This window comes from Polypterus senegalus, chromosome 7 (genome assembly GCF_016835505.1).
Source record: "Polypterus senegalus isolate Bchr_013 chromosome 7, ASM1683550v1, whole genome shotgun sequence".
In the NCBI taxonomy this organism is placed as follows: Eukaryota; Metazoa; Chordata; class Cladistia; order Polypteriformes; family Polypteridae; genus Polypterus; species Polypterus senegalus.
Window position 1 is genome coordinate 23423605 of NC_053160.1, and position 14445 is coordinate 23438049.

At 39.7% G+C, this 14445-nt stretch overlaps 1 protein-coding gene across 1 annotated transcript in view; it reads left to right on the top strand.

Moving 5' to 3' along the window:
• The first annotated feature begins 209 nt into the window (after positions 1-209).
• erap2 (endoplasmic reticulum aminopeptidase 2) overlaps positions 210-14445 on the top strand; it is an 83223-nt gene continuing 68987 nt past the window's right edge. Inside the window, exon 1 of the mRNA XM_039758352.1 lies at positions 210-269. The gene's annotated coding sequence lies outside the window, so the exon portion shown is untranslated. The remainder of the gene's footprint in view (positions 270-14445) is intronic.

The window sequence follows — 14445 nt, forward strand, 5'->3', positions numbered from 1 at the left end:
CTATCTATCTATCTATCTATCTATCTATCTATCTTTAGCTAGCTAGAGTAAGTTTTTTTGGCTATTAAAAACATTTCAAACAAGAATTTTCTTGAATATTCTAAACAAACAGTTGTAAAGGTTCCTTAGAGTTTAAACAGTGGTAAACTATTTGCAGCACGGTGACTAAAGGGTGTAAAGCAGTAAGTCACTTGAGAAAGGCATTATGGGCCATCATGAATGAAAGCGAAAGTAAAACTTGTGCAGAGAGAACGATATGTCAGCATGAGGTGAGAGAGCTCAATAGGAGAGATGTTTTTGTATTGTTTGGATATAAATTTGAATTAATTTCTAAGGTGACTCTTTGTATCATACCAAGGTGACAGTTCAGGTCGCTGTGGAGGTGTGATTTGTGTTACTTTATGTATAATCAGTGCATGAAATCCGATGATAAGCTGTGCCCTGCTGGGTCAGTGCTTTGGTGCAGTGCTGTGTCTGTAAGGTAATTTATAAATCTTCCAGCAAATGCTCCTTATGTGCCTGCCAACAAGAGTCAGCTTTATAGGGAATATTCAGCATCTATTAAGAGTTAGAATTTGTTAAAGTATACTGTAATATGAGATTGGATGCCACAAGGTGAAGAAACTGAAATGTGTGGCCTAGTAAATAACAGAGGGCTGTTGAATATCCTCCCCTGCGCGCTTCACTAAACTTGCCTTCTCTCCAAATGTACAAATGTGGAAGCAGGTGTAATTTGCATTTGTGGTTTAAAAGCTGCTTTGGGCAAAAGTGTATGCCAGATGAGTGTTACAGCTTTAAAATGAAAGGAAACTTAAAACAAAGCTGTAATCCTAAATTATATTTCATAGCTGCCAACCGGAGTTTAATGCTTTTGATTCATTTTGCACATTTGCAGCAGAGTTGCAGTGGCCATCATATTTGTATTTTTCACTTTTTTCTTGGTTGCTTCAGAATAAAATGTGCGTATGCATATGAGGCAGATATCAAATAAGACTTTGTATATATTCAAGAGCATTAAATATAAATATTGTGAACAGAAAAAAGACGGTAAAGCACACTGGGTCCCCAAGGAAATCCTTGTTTAACAGCAACTAATTAAGACTAAAGAGCTGAATGCCAAAATGTTTCATGATCGTCAGCCTGCAGGCAATACTGGCTCAGATAGCCACGGTCGTTGAAATGAATGCCAACTTCATGGCGTTTATGTGATTTCTTTGGTATCTAGACAACTGCGAAGATTCCAAATGCAAATCGAAAATGATGTCACTCATCGTTGTATGGCATCTTCTTGATTCTCGCCTGGAAGAGGAAGAGAGGGCAGTAGCTGTGTCTCGTCCCTCGTTTCCCTCAGTCTTTCACTTGCTCCCATGGCACACATGCGTCACAAAACACAGTATTCATGTATTTTTTGCTCGCCACCGTGTTCTGGCGATCAGGCCAACTGCTTAACAACTTCAGGAAAACGGGCTCAGCGATGGGTTCCGTTTTTGTTGAGTTTTGCAAGTTCTTCCCATGTTTTGTTTTTTCTTCCACATCCAAAAATCCTTTCATTTTAAAATAGCTGGAGACTCTAAATTGCACCTATGGAGTATTCTGCTGTCTTCTTCAGCGTTGGTTCCTTCAGTGTGCTAATGCTGTAGGGACAGCTGTGGGCCCCCACAACACTAAATTGGATCAAGCAGGGCTGAGTCTGTTACATTGTTATATTTATTTATGGGTGGCCCAATGGTGCAGTTGATACCTTATGGTGGGCTCATTTCCTGACTTTGTCACTGTCTATGCAGGGTTGGCAAGTTCAATCCATATCTGCATTAGGTTTTCTCGCTCATCCCACCGAGGTGCTTCTTATTTTAGCAGCCATACATCAGAACAGGTCATCCACCTGAAGCTAAGCATGTTTGGGCCTGGCCAGTACTTGAATGGCAGACCAACCAGGAAAGCTTGGGTTGCTGCTGGGAGAGGTGTTAGTGAGGCCATCTGAGGGTGCTTACCCTGTGGTCTGTGTGCGGATCCCAATGGCCCAATGCATTGGCTATAGCTGTAAAAATTAATGTTCTTCTTTGGATAAGACATACAATTGAAGTCTATACTCTCTGTGGTTAGAAAAGATCTTTCAAAAGGAGTAGGGTAGACCTGATGTCCTGGCTAAATTGTCCAGCATGGCCTGATCATTCTTGCCCCTTGATCATCTAAGATGTCCTTACCTGGCTAACTATCTCTCTCATCCCTTCACTGCTTAATAGCTAATGTATGGTGAGCGCACTGGCACAAAAAATGGCTGCCATTGCATCATCCAGATGAATACTACACATTGGTAGTAGAGGAAGTTTCTCCCTCTTGCTTATATAAAGTGCTTTCAGTGGTCAGAAAAGTGTTTTATAGATGTAGTTAATTCATTATTGCTTCATTCCTCAAAATTGAGTTTTGAGTGAGTGTATGTGTGCATGTACGAGGGGGGACCCAAAAATAACTGGAATTTTGTTGTTGTTAGGTTGGTACTTGTAGTACGTGGTTGGGCGATGTAACTAGGGCTAGGGCGATCTAGTTACACTGCTCACAAGTCAGTCTGCCAAGTGCCATCAGTCTGGAAGGTTGTGCTTGTGTTCAGTGAATTTTGTAAAAGTAGTTTTGTGCAAGCGTCGTTTTTTTTACGATGGACGATTATTGTGAGCAACGCGCGGCAGTGAAATTTTGTTTTCTTCTTGAAAAAAGTGTTGCAGAAACTATTGTTATTGAACCACCCACCCTACTCACCAGATTTAGCTCTGTTCTTTTTGTTCCCTTGGATGAAAAAAGACTTGAAAGGAAGTTGTTTTGCTGATGTCGAAGAGGTAAAACAAGAAACGACCAGAGCATTAATGGGCATTACTTCAGGCGAATTTAAAAAATGTTTCGAACAATGGAACAAATGGTTAGATAAGTGTATTTGCGCCAATGGAGAGTACTTTGAAGGAGACTAATTGTAGTTTGTACAGAAAATTAAACACATTTTTAAAATATTTCCAGTTATTTTTGGGTTCCCTCCTCATATGTACCCTGTAATGATCTTACATGTAGCATAGGGATGGTTCCAGCCTTACATTTAGTGGTACCAGGATCAGCTTTATCTATTCTTAATGCTAATACTGAAATAAGAATATTATGTTAGAGTCACACTAAGAAATCTGCTGAACCCCTCTCAGTTGTACATCTTCACTTGGAGCTGTCGGCACGAACACGGAGAACTCAATGAGTGCTCCCCTTGCTCTAGTGACCACTCCGGCTTTATATTACAAGGGTATTTTCTTTTTTGCAACTGTCTCTTTGCATGAGTGAGTAGATATCTATTCATTACAGAGCAGTCACCACAGAAAGGAAAGACAACACGCTGCATCAGTCACTTTGACAGGTTCATCTTTAAGCCATCTTACACTCTATATACATAAATGACAATGACTCAAAATCCAAATGAGGTGAGCACATCAGCAGAAAATGGAGAAGAGGATATTAAGGTATCAAAAAACGTGAGCCAAACCAGGGACTCACTGAGTCTTCTTCCCAAAATAGGCCTTAACCACAGGCAGGTAGATCCCAAACTCTACTGGCAGGCTTCAATCTGTCCAGGTCTCAAAAATGGGGAACAGATTTTTAAAGATCAAAAACGTCTAAAATGTATCCAAAATGCCCTTCAAGAGAGAGTAAACTATAAAAATCTCTGGCTTAAAAGACAAAGCCAATGAATAATTTTATATAAATCAAGAATGTATTTACATTAAACAACATAAAAACAAAAATTGAAAAGCATGAGAAAATTATGGAGAACAGAACAAGCAATAAGGAAAAATCAGTAAGTCCAAAAAGACAACCCAAGGTAAACAAGTCCAGTCTGTACTCCAATAGAAAAATCCAGTTAATACAGCAACAACAACATTTATTTATATAGCACATTTTCATACAAATATGTAACTCAAAGTGCTTTACAGGACGAAGAAAGAGAAAAAAGACAGAACAAATAATTAAAACTAGGGAACACTAATTAACATAGAATAAAAGTAAGGTCCAATGGCCAGGGAGGACAGATAAAACAAAAAAAAACTCCAGATGGCTGGAGAAAAAATAAAATTTGTAGGGGTCCCGAGGCCACGAGACCACCCAGACCCCTCCAGGCATTCTACCTAACATAAATGACATCAATGAGTCCTCATGGTATTCAGCGTTCACATGGAAGAATTTGATGATGATGGTCATCTGGATTTCTGGCCTTTAATCCAGGGGTCTCCAAACTTTCCAGCCTTAGGGCCATACTAATTACTCCAATAAGTTCCAAGGGCCAAAACCGTTTAAATTTTCCTGCCATTATCTATAATTTCTAGACTAGTTGCTGAGTACGTGCCCTGAGCGAGCATACGCTTGCTAAATTCGCTAGCTCAATTACTATTGTGTATTGTTACGACTGTGACACTTGACAAAATCTGGTGGTCAAAAGCAGAAATAGGTAGTGGTAGTACCCTCTATCGCTAACAGATGGCGCTAGTAGTACTTTCGAAAGCTCAGTAACAATTAAACATTTGTGAATAACCTTGTTGGTTCAAGAAAGGTCTGGTGTATTCCACTCACTTCGAGATGGCAGTAATTGGAGTATAAAAAGGCTAGCAGCGCGACCATGAGTCAGTCTGCCTAGGGAAGGCGAAGGAAGCGAAACTGTCTGTTGTGAAATAAAGTAGGGCGTAACCCCGTTTAAAAGACATCTTCGAACCGACCAACGCTCGGGTGTGATTTACTAGTATGGAAAAGAAGCGAAAAATAGACAGTGAATGCAGAACATTCAAAGATCAATGGAGCTTTCAATATTTCGTGATTGAGTCCAGTAATAAGGCGCTATGTTTGATTTGCAATGAAACCATAGCCGTTCTCAAAGAATATAACATTAAACGTCATTATGAAACGAAACATAATAAAAAAATTCCTCAAAATATACAGGAAGTTTGCGGACATAAAAATTTGAAGCTTTGAAGCGTGGATTGAAATCGCAGCAATTTTTGTTTACAAAAGTCAATAATGAACAAGAGACTGCAACTCGTGCCAGCTTTCAAGTGGCTCTTGAAATCGCAAAACGTGGAAAACCATTCACCGATAGAGAAATGATCAAAGAATGCGTAATTGCAGTAGCCGAAGAAATGTGCCCCGAAAAGGTAAATTTATTTCAAACTGTCAGTTTGTCAGCAAACACCGTGGCTCGGAGGGTACAAGACATTGCAGAAAATATATCATCTCAACTATCTGACAAAAACGGACATCTTGAGTGGTTTTCTCTGGCCTTGGATGAGTCAACGGATGTGTCAGATCCTGCTCAGGTGTTGATTTTTATTCGAGGAGTAGATAAAAGCTATGAAGTGTATGAAGAACTTCTTGATAGTGATAGTATTCATGGCACGACTACTGGGGAAGATATTTTTAAGGGAGTTGAAAATGCCATTAATAAAAAGAACCTTCGATGGAAAAACTTGAAATCTATTACAACTGATGGAGGCAAAAACATGTGCGGTAAAAATAAAGGAGTGGTTGCACTTGTGTCAAAAGCTGTAGAAAATGATGGGAGTTCAAAACCATTAGTCTTACATTGTATCATTCATCAACAGTCCTTGTGCGGAAAATGTTTGGATATGTCTGAAGTTTTAAAACCAGTCATATCAGTTGTTAATTTCATCAGATCCACTGGGCTGAATCACCGACAATTCCACGAGTTTATTGAAGAGATTGGAGAAAATGACTTACCATATCATACTGCCGTACTGTGGCATAGTTGCGGAAAAAGTCCTTCAGCGCTTTTTTGAACTTCGAGCAGAGATCGAAATTTTTTTGAATGAAAAGCATCGCCCTCTTACCGAATTACAAAATAGCGAATGGCTGTGGAAGTTAGCATTCTATGTTGATTTGACAAAACATATGAACGAACTGAATTTGAGATTGCAAGGAGAAAAACAGCTTCTCCCTGATTTATACACTAATATCAAATCGTTCCGGCAGAAAATATTACTGTTTCAATCACAATTACGTAAAAAATGTTTCATACATTTTAAAACATGTGAAATATTCAGGTACACTACTGAGACTGAGTTTCCCGTCGATTTTGCAATCGAAGCTTTGAGTGCTTTGAAGATAAATTTTGATACTCGTTTCTCAGACTTTGATGTCATTGCGAATGAAATTAAGATTTTTCAAAATCCTTTTGATACTGACATTGAAACCCTATCCCCGGAACTTCAAATGGAAATTATTGATTTACAGTGCAGGGATATAATTAAAAACAAATATCAAAGCTCATCTTTGTTGGAATTTTATAAGAGTCTTCCACTGGTACAATTTGATAATTTGCATAAATTTGCTCGTGGGCTGTTTTCTGTTTTTGGTACTACTTACTTGTGTGAGAAAACATTCTCCAAAATGAAGTACACAAAGAATGTTTACAGATCTAAGTTAACCGATGAGCCTCTTAAATCTCTTTTAATAATTGGTACAAGTAAAATTGGTCCACATCTTACAAACTATTGTCAGTGGAAAATCACAATTACATAAATCTCATTAGTATTTTTTACAAGTGGACACCCCGCGGTTTCATTCGCATTAATTTAGCTTTTCTATTCCTAAGGGATTTTCAGGATAAAAATCATATGTGTGATTCAGGTTATATACATTCCAAACATCGATATACATACATATACGATACTCTTTACCCCAACATAACTACTGAGGGTGAAACCGCGGGATGTTCACTAGTTTATAATGTTAGTGGGATTCATTTCAATTATTTGTTAGTTATTATGCTTAAGTTAAATTTTCTGCGTATTATACAGGGTACTTGTCATTAAGCTTTACCTAGCAAGTAAATAAAACCGAACTATTATCATTCTGTGTTTTTTTATCCAGCAACAATAACAACAATAAGCCATTAGCTGTCGCAGGCCGGATTGATGACACTGGCGGGCCGGTAGTATTTATTTATTATATCTGGTGCACATTGCAAGTATACTTCTATACTTCTTGTCCCGCGGGCCGTAGTTTGGAGACCCCTGCTTCAATCCATCAATGTAAAGACATCACGGTGTTTTGATCAGGTGGTGGTGATGCAGATCGCCACCCCAGAAAACCAGAAAAAGAACAGCAGAGAAAGTAGGGGTTAGTATGGATTTTGGAGCCACCATGAATGATATTGATAATTAAATGCATAAACAGAGTATCAGGATTAAACTTAAATGAAGCTTTGAGAAAGCCATGTTAAAGTAATGTGTTTTTAGCAGTTTTTTAAAGTGTTTACTATAATAGCAAAAATTTAATAAAAACAGGAAATACAATAATACACAGAACGAATCTTCACAAATGTTGATGCTGGACTGGACTCTGTCTCAAATAAAAATGCAGAAGGGGGCCCTCCAGCTGATTGGCATTGTGGTCTCATCCCATGATATTTTATTTTAAGGGTACAGGGCACATACTGTAACTAAACATAAATACATTTAAAAAAATAAACATAAGACACATGTTACATATAATTCTCATCTCATTTTCTTAATTGCTGCCCCAGGTGAGCAAACTGAATATTTAGCAGCTGTCACTCACAGTGAGTAATAATTGTCACCAGTTTCAATCATTTTGTTTTACTTTTGTGTGCACATGTCCCCAAATGTAACCCGCAGTATGAGCAGCCACAAAATAAGCTGTGTCACAGGTAACAAGCTAGAACAGTAGCACGTGGGTTGTGTTATTACTCAATATTATTCTTAGTTTGGCATGATATTATACTCATTTCTGGGATTTTTTTAAGTCAGAGAATCCATTTCTGGCAATTACATTTCATTTCTCCAAATAGTTTAGGAGTTGTGTAATTTTTTACAATAATTTGCACGTCATTTTAATTTCCCATGGTTTCTTTCCATTATTAGGTCAATGTTGTCAGGTGTGTCACCTCAGAGGTTGTAACCAATTGGTCAATGGCACAATGGGTTAAAAGGACAGCCACAGGTGCAATCCCTTATCCAATCTGCAGATTCCAAACACTTTAAAATCTTTTTGTTAATATTTTTTCTTGTTATCATCCTTCGGTTCTGACCATTTTGCTTCATCTTTTTGACCATGATTTTTTTTCTGAGACTCTGATTTCAATGCAGCCTAATGGATCTTCCAGCTTTGACCTTTTGCTGTTTTACTGTCCATCTCCCAGTTTCTCACAAAATAATTTTGTCTGCCATCCACAAGAGGGCTGCAATGTCCAATGAACAAAGTCAGCGAGACATACAAAGAAAGAGGGGCATAAGGGCTAGAAGTCCGATGAACAGTAACAACAAGACACAAAAAAAGAAAGGGAGAAGCAGAGGCTAGAATGTCCGATGAACAAAGGCAACAAGACACACAATGAAAGAGGGTATAATGGCTGATATATCCAGTGGGCAGAGGTTCGTAAAAGCACGACTTATTCTAACAAATGGACAATCCATTGTGAGTGTTTTACTAAATTGTCATTTCACTGGGCTAGTAAGTAAATATATGAAGAAAACACGTACACTGAATTTCTGTATTACAATTTAAAGCATTAATTATAGGGATGTACAAATCATTTATTATATCTGGTGCACATTGCAAGTATACTTCTATAATATATATCCATCCATTATCCAACCCGCTATATCCTAAATACAGGGTCACGGGGGTCTGCTGGAGCCAATCCCAGGGTGCAAGGCAGGAAATAAACTCTGGGCAGGTTGCCAGCCCACCACAGGGCACACACACACCCCCTAGGGACAATTTAGGATTACCAATGCACCTAACCTGCATGTCTTTGGACTGTGGGAGGAAACCGGAGCACCTGGAGTAAACCCACGCAAATACGAGGAGAAGATGCAAACTCCATGCTGGGAGAACCCAGGAAGTGAACCCAGGTCTCCTAACTGCAAGGCAGCAGTGCTACCCACTGCACCACCGTGCCGCCCTCTATAATATATATTCACCAGATAAATCTTCTTTTCCAGCACAGAAATAACTTGTATCCTAGTTTTCATAAATATATAAACAGATTTGAAACAAAAAGTTTGCAATCTGCCATTTGTTTGCATGAGAAAAAATCAAATAGACCTTAACTAATTAGATTTATTTTACTAGCTGAAAGCTCATATAATAAAATAAGGATATTTAAACAGTACTTCCTGTCCATGCAAGACTAATGTTTCACTTTATCTTTGTGCTTGGCTAATTTAGATTTATTCAGGTCTTAGAGACTAACAGAGGATATATAATTTTGGCAGTTATTTATTTTTAAAAATACATTTGAGTAGGTGCCATAGATTTGTCTGTATTACCTTGCCAGGCAGCAGGCAGTATTGCATGGTGACTAAAGCACTGAACTATAAAACACAGGGTCGCTGATTTCATTCCCATCACTGCCTCACTGTTTGACCTTGAAGAAGACATTTAGTATGCTGCTGCAGCAGCTGCAGAAAGGATATAAATAAAAGTAAACTGCTGTAGTTGTTTTGAAAGGAAAATGTGTCATCTAAACAAATGAGAAAAAACATAATAACAAATGTATTAAAACATCAAAACAGATTGCTTAGCTACCCCGTACATTTTTAAAAAGTATCCCAGCAGATTTGTTCAATTTTTAAATGAAATTTTCATAGACATGTGGAGGACATGCACATCCCACCAACACAGTAGCCTTGCTGGGAATCTATCCTAGTCACTCCACTGGAGCTGTTTGGCTTTATTTCCATATTTCAAAAATAAACTGCTCAAAAAAATTAAAGGAATACTTTGAAAACACATCAGATCTCAATGGGAAAAAGAAATCCTCCTGGATATCTATACTGATATAGACTGGGTAATGTGTTAGGAACGAAAGGATGCCACATCGTTTGATGGAAATGAAAATGATCAACCTACAGAGCCCTGAATTCAAAGACGCCCCAAAAATCAGAGTGAAAAATTTATGTGGCAGGCTAGTCCATTTTGCCAAAATTTAATTGCAGCAACTCCAAATTGTACGCAGCACTTTGTATGGCCCCTGTGTTCTTGTATACATGCCTGACAACATCGGTGCATGCTTCTAATGAGATGACAGATGGTGTTGTGGGGGATCTCCTCCCAGATCTGGACCAGGGCATCACTGAGCTCCTGGACAGTCTGAGGTGCAACCTGGTGGCATTGGATGGACCAAAACATAATGTCCCAGAGGTGTTCTATTGGATTTAGGTCAGGAAAGTGTGGTGGCCAGTCAATGGTATCAATTCCTTCATCCTCCAGGAACTGCCTGCATACTCTCACCACATGAGGCCAGGAATTGTCGTGCACCAGGAGCCACTGTACCAGCATAGGGTCTGACAATGGGTCCAAGGATTTCATCCTGATACCTAATGGCAGCCAAGGTGCCTTTGTCAAGCCTGTAGCGGCCTGTGTGACCCTCCATGGAAATGCCTCCCCAGACAATCATTAACCCACCACCAAACCACTCATGCTGAATGATGTTACAGGCAGCATAATGTTCTCCTTGGCTTCTCCAGACCCTTTCACTTCTGTCACGTGCTCAGGGTGAACCTGCTCTCATCTGTAAAAAGCACAGGGCATGGGGCCCTTGGGTCACCCTCATGAAGTCTTTCTGGTTGTTTGGTCAGAGACATTCACACCAGTGGCCTGCTGGAGGTCATTTTGTAGGGCTCTGGCAGTGCTCATCCTGTTCCTCCTTGCCCAAAGGAGCAGATACTGGTCCTGCTGATGGGTTATGGACCTTCTATGGCCCTCTCCAGCTCTCCTAGAGTAACTGCTTGTCTCCTAGAATCTCCTCCATGCCCTTGAGATTGTGCAGGGAGACACAGCAAACCTTCTGGCAATGACACGTATTGATGTGCCATCCTGGAGAAGTTGGACTACCTGTGCAACCTCTGTAGGGTCCAGGTATCGCCTCGTGCTACCAGTAGTGACACTGACTGTAGCCAAATGCAAAACTAGTGAAGAAACAGTCAGAAAAGATGAGGAGGGAAAAATGTCAGTGGCCTCCACCTGTTAAACCATTCCTGTTTTGGGGTCATCTCATTGTTGCCCCTCTAGTGCATCTGTTGTTAATTTCATTAACACCACAGCAGCTGAAACTGATTAACAACCCCCTCTGCTACTTAACTGACCAGATTAATATCCCATAAGTTTCATTGACTTTATGCTATACTCTGATTAAAAAGTGTTCCTTTAATTCTTTTGAGCAGTATATATTGGTTAGGTTAACTGATGACTCCAAATTGATCCTTTTGAATTTGTGGTTTCTTGTGTGACTGGCACCACCACAACCCCCATACCAAAAGAGCTTGGGTCCTACCTTGCACATGATACCCCTAAGTTAGTTTCTTTCTTTCCATGTTTGTGAAGTGAAAGAAGTGGATTCAGTAATTCAATGAATGGATAGATTTCACAGAGTAATCAGATTACAACTGGATGAGGTTTCATGTGGCCTGTAGGTGGCAGTCTTTTCTTTAAACCTGAAATTCAAAATAATTACAGTGGTAAGGTAGACTGTGTGAAGCTGTGTGTCTTGTAGGGTCAGACATGATTTTCAAAGGACAGCACACATTTGGAGGCAAGTCACTAAAACTTAAAATGAGGAAAAATCTGATACAGCAAAGGCTCTGTCAATAGGGTTTCTTCAAACGAACTCACCCCCTATTTCCTCTAGTCTGTGCACTTTAAATGTTTGGGGTCGCAGAGTCCAATTTCTATTGATTAATTAGACAAATACATAAAATAATAATGAAAAGAAAAAGACAAAGAACAAAAAAATGAATAAATAACTTGACACTAAGAGAAAATAGAAAGGTAAAATCAGTGCTATCAATTCAAAAGCTTAATATATATATATATATATATATATATATATATATATATATATATATATATATATATATATATAGTGACGTGTGAGGTTTCTGTCTTGCACCCCAAAACAGCTGAGTCTCAGTACTTTAGCAAAACCAGCTTTATTCAGCTTGAAACAGGAACAGCACGGTTTTTTATTGTAGCGGGATCTGCCACACTGCTATACACAGAGACAGCAGTCAGGCAGGGTCGTGGCCAGGTTAGTGGCCAAGTAATACTGTGCCCTGCATCTCTTATAGACGACAGCACTCATAGCGCGACCGCGGTTGGCTGGGATTTGCTTTTGCGGTGAGCCACTGCAGTGCTGGGAACCTGCGGTTGCCCTGGCAATGGATAAGCTGTCTTCCAGCTGTGGTGCGACTCAAACCACCTACAACTGAACACCAGCAAAACTAAGGAGCTGGTGGTGGATTTTTTGGAGGACCAAGCCCCTCCTGGACCCCATGAATATCAGAGGAGACTGTGTGCAGAGGGTGCAGACCTATAAATACCTGGGAGGTAGAAGTTGTGGCGCCCTCTTCTACACCGTGGTGTGCTGGGGAGGCAGCATAAAGAAGAGGGACGCCTCACGCCTGGACAAACTGGTGAGGAAGGCAGGCTCTATTGTAGGCATGGAGCTTGACAGTTTGACATCTGTGGCAGAGCAATGGGTGCTGAGCAGGCTCCTGTCAATCATGGAGAATCCACTGTATCCACTGAACAAGATCATCTCCAGACAGATAAGCAGCTTTAGCGACAGACTGCTGTTACCGTCCTGCTCCACTGACAGACTGAGGAGATCGTTCCTTCCCCACACTATGCGACTCTTCAATTCCACCCGGGCGGTACACGTTAACATTATACAAAGTTACTGCATTTTTATCACTCTTTAATTTAATATTGTTTTTTATCAGTATGCTGCTGCTGCAGTATGTGAATTTCCCATTGGGATTAATAAAGTCTCTATCTATCTATCTATCTATCTATCTATCTATCTATCTATCTATCTATCTATCTATCTATCTATCTATCTATCTATCAACAACACTGACTTAATCAATTTTAACACAAAAAGATGCTTTTCAGATTTTATCGAACTTTAATGTGATGTTGTTATATTTTCAGATTCTTATTCTGTTTTTAAATTATAAACTAAAAAATATCAAGAACTCATGTCCCGCAAGACGAGACTTTGTGCCAAGAGATTTAACCACGGCTGGGGCAGAAATAAAAGACAAAGAGTAGATGACAAAGTAGAATGTCGTAGAGACAAGGCAGTGAGACAAAAGGACAGCTGCTGTTCAGGCTTTTAAATGTTCGAAGCGCTGTGCGAGATGCAGATCACGCGGCACGGCAGGAGCAGCAAGCAGTAGCAGAAACATGAAATGGCTGGCGCATAGCATAGGCCCAGTTGGCAAGCATAGCGAGCAGGGGACGAATCCCCTAGTACAGGGGTCCTCAATCACGGTCCTGGAGAGCCGCAGTGGCTGCAGGTTTTTTCTCCAACCCAGTTGCTTAATAAAAAGCACTTATTGCTAAAGTAACACTTCTGCTTCACTTTAGTGATTTTGAGCCCTTATTGCTTAATTTTGTCTTAAACAGCTATTTTAATTGCTCCTTATTATCAATAACATGCAAACGACAAGAGAGAGCAGCATTTCTCCATTTAGCTTATTTACATTTACACCTGTGTGTATTTATCTGCACTATTGGGTTTAATTAAATACTTGGAAGAAAAATGAAGAGAAAAAAGTGAAGGACTGAGAATTACTCGTCCATTTTAGCCTTCAAATCATTTGCATGATAGAAAGGGAAAGAAAATCTAGGATATGAGAATGACCTGACATAGCAGAGTTAATTTAATGTCATAGCTTGTTAGTGCTTTATTGGCAAGAATTGCTTTCTAATTAAGCAACCAGGTCAGAACAAAAACCTGCAGCCACTGCGGCTCTCCAGGACTGAGATTGAGGACCCCTGCCCTAGTACATTATAAATGTAAATCTTTGTCACTCAACACCATTCATTGCTACATCCACAGATGCAAGTTAAAGCTTTTCTATGCAAAGTAGGAGCCATACTTTAATACTATACAGATGCAACACCAACTTCTCTGGATTTGGTCTCATCATGATCTCTCATGTGGTCTGATGTGTCAACATTTTAATAGCTTTAGGAAAACACAGCCATTGTGTTCTCCAGGCAAAAGAGGAAAAGCACCAGGCAAGCTGTTATCAGCATCAGGTCCAAAAGCAAATGTCCATCATGACATGGTAGGGTATGTCAGTATCCATGGTATGGGTATCTTGCACATCTGCTAGGGCACCAGTAATACAGAAAGATATGTACAAAGTTTGGAGTAACATATGATACCATCCAGAAGCAATCTTTTCCAGGAGGGCTACAGCAAACCACATTCTCCCTGGATTACAAGTGCATAGCTAGGTAAGCAGACAGCACAGGCATGAGATTAAAGACTCCGTACAGTTGCACAGCAGAATAATGGATTAGTGGGGAATAACTTAACCAACTTGTGTCTTCAGTGTTCAAATGCTTAAAAAGAAATAGTGATGTTACACA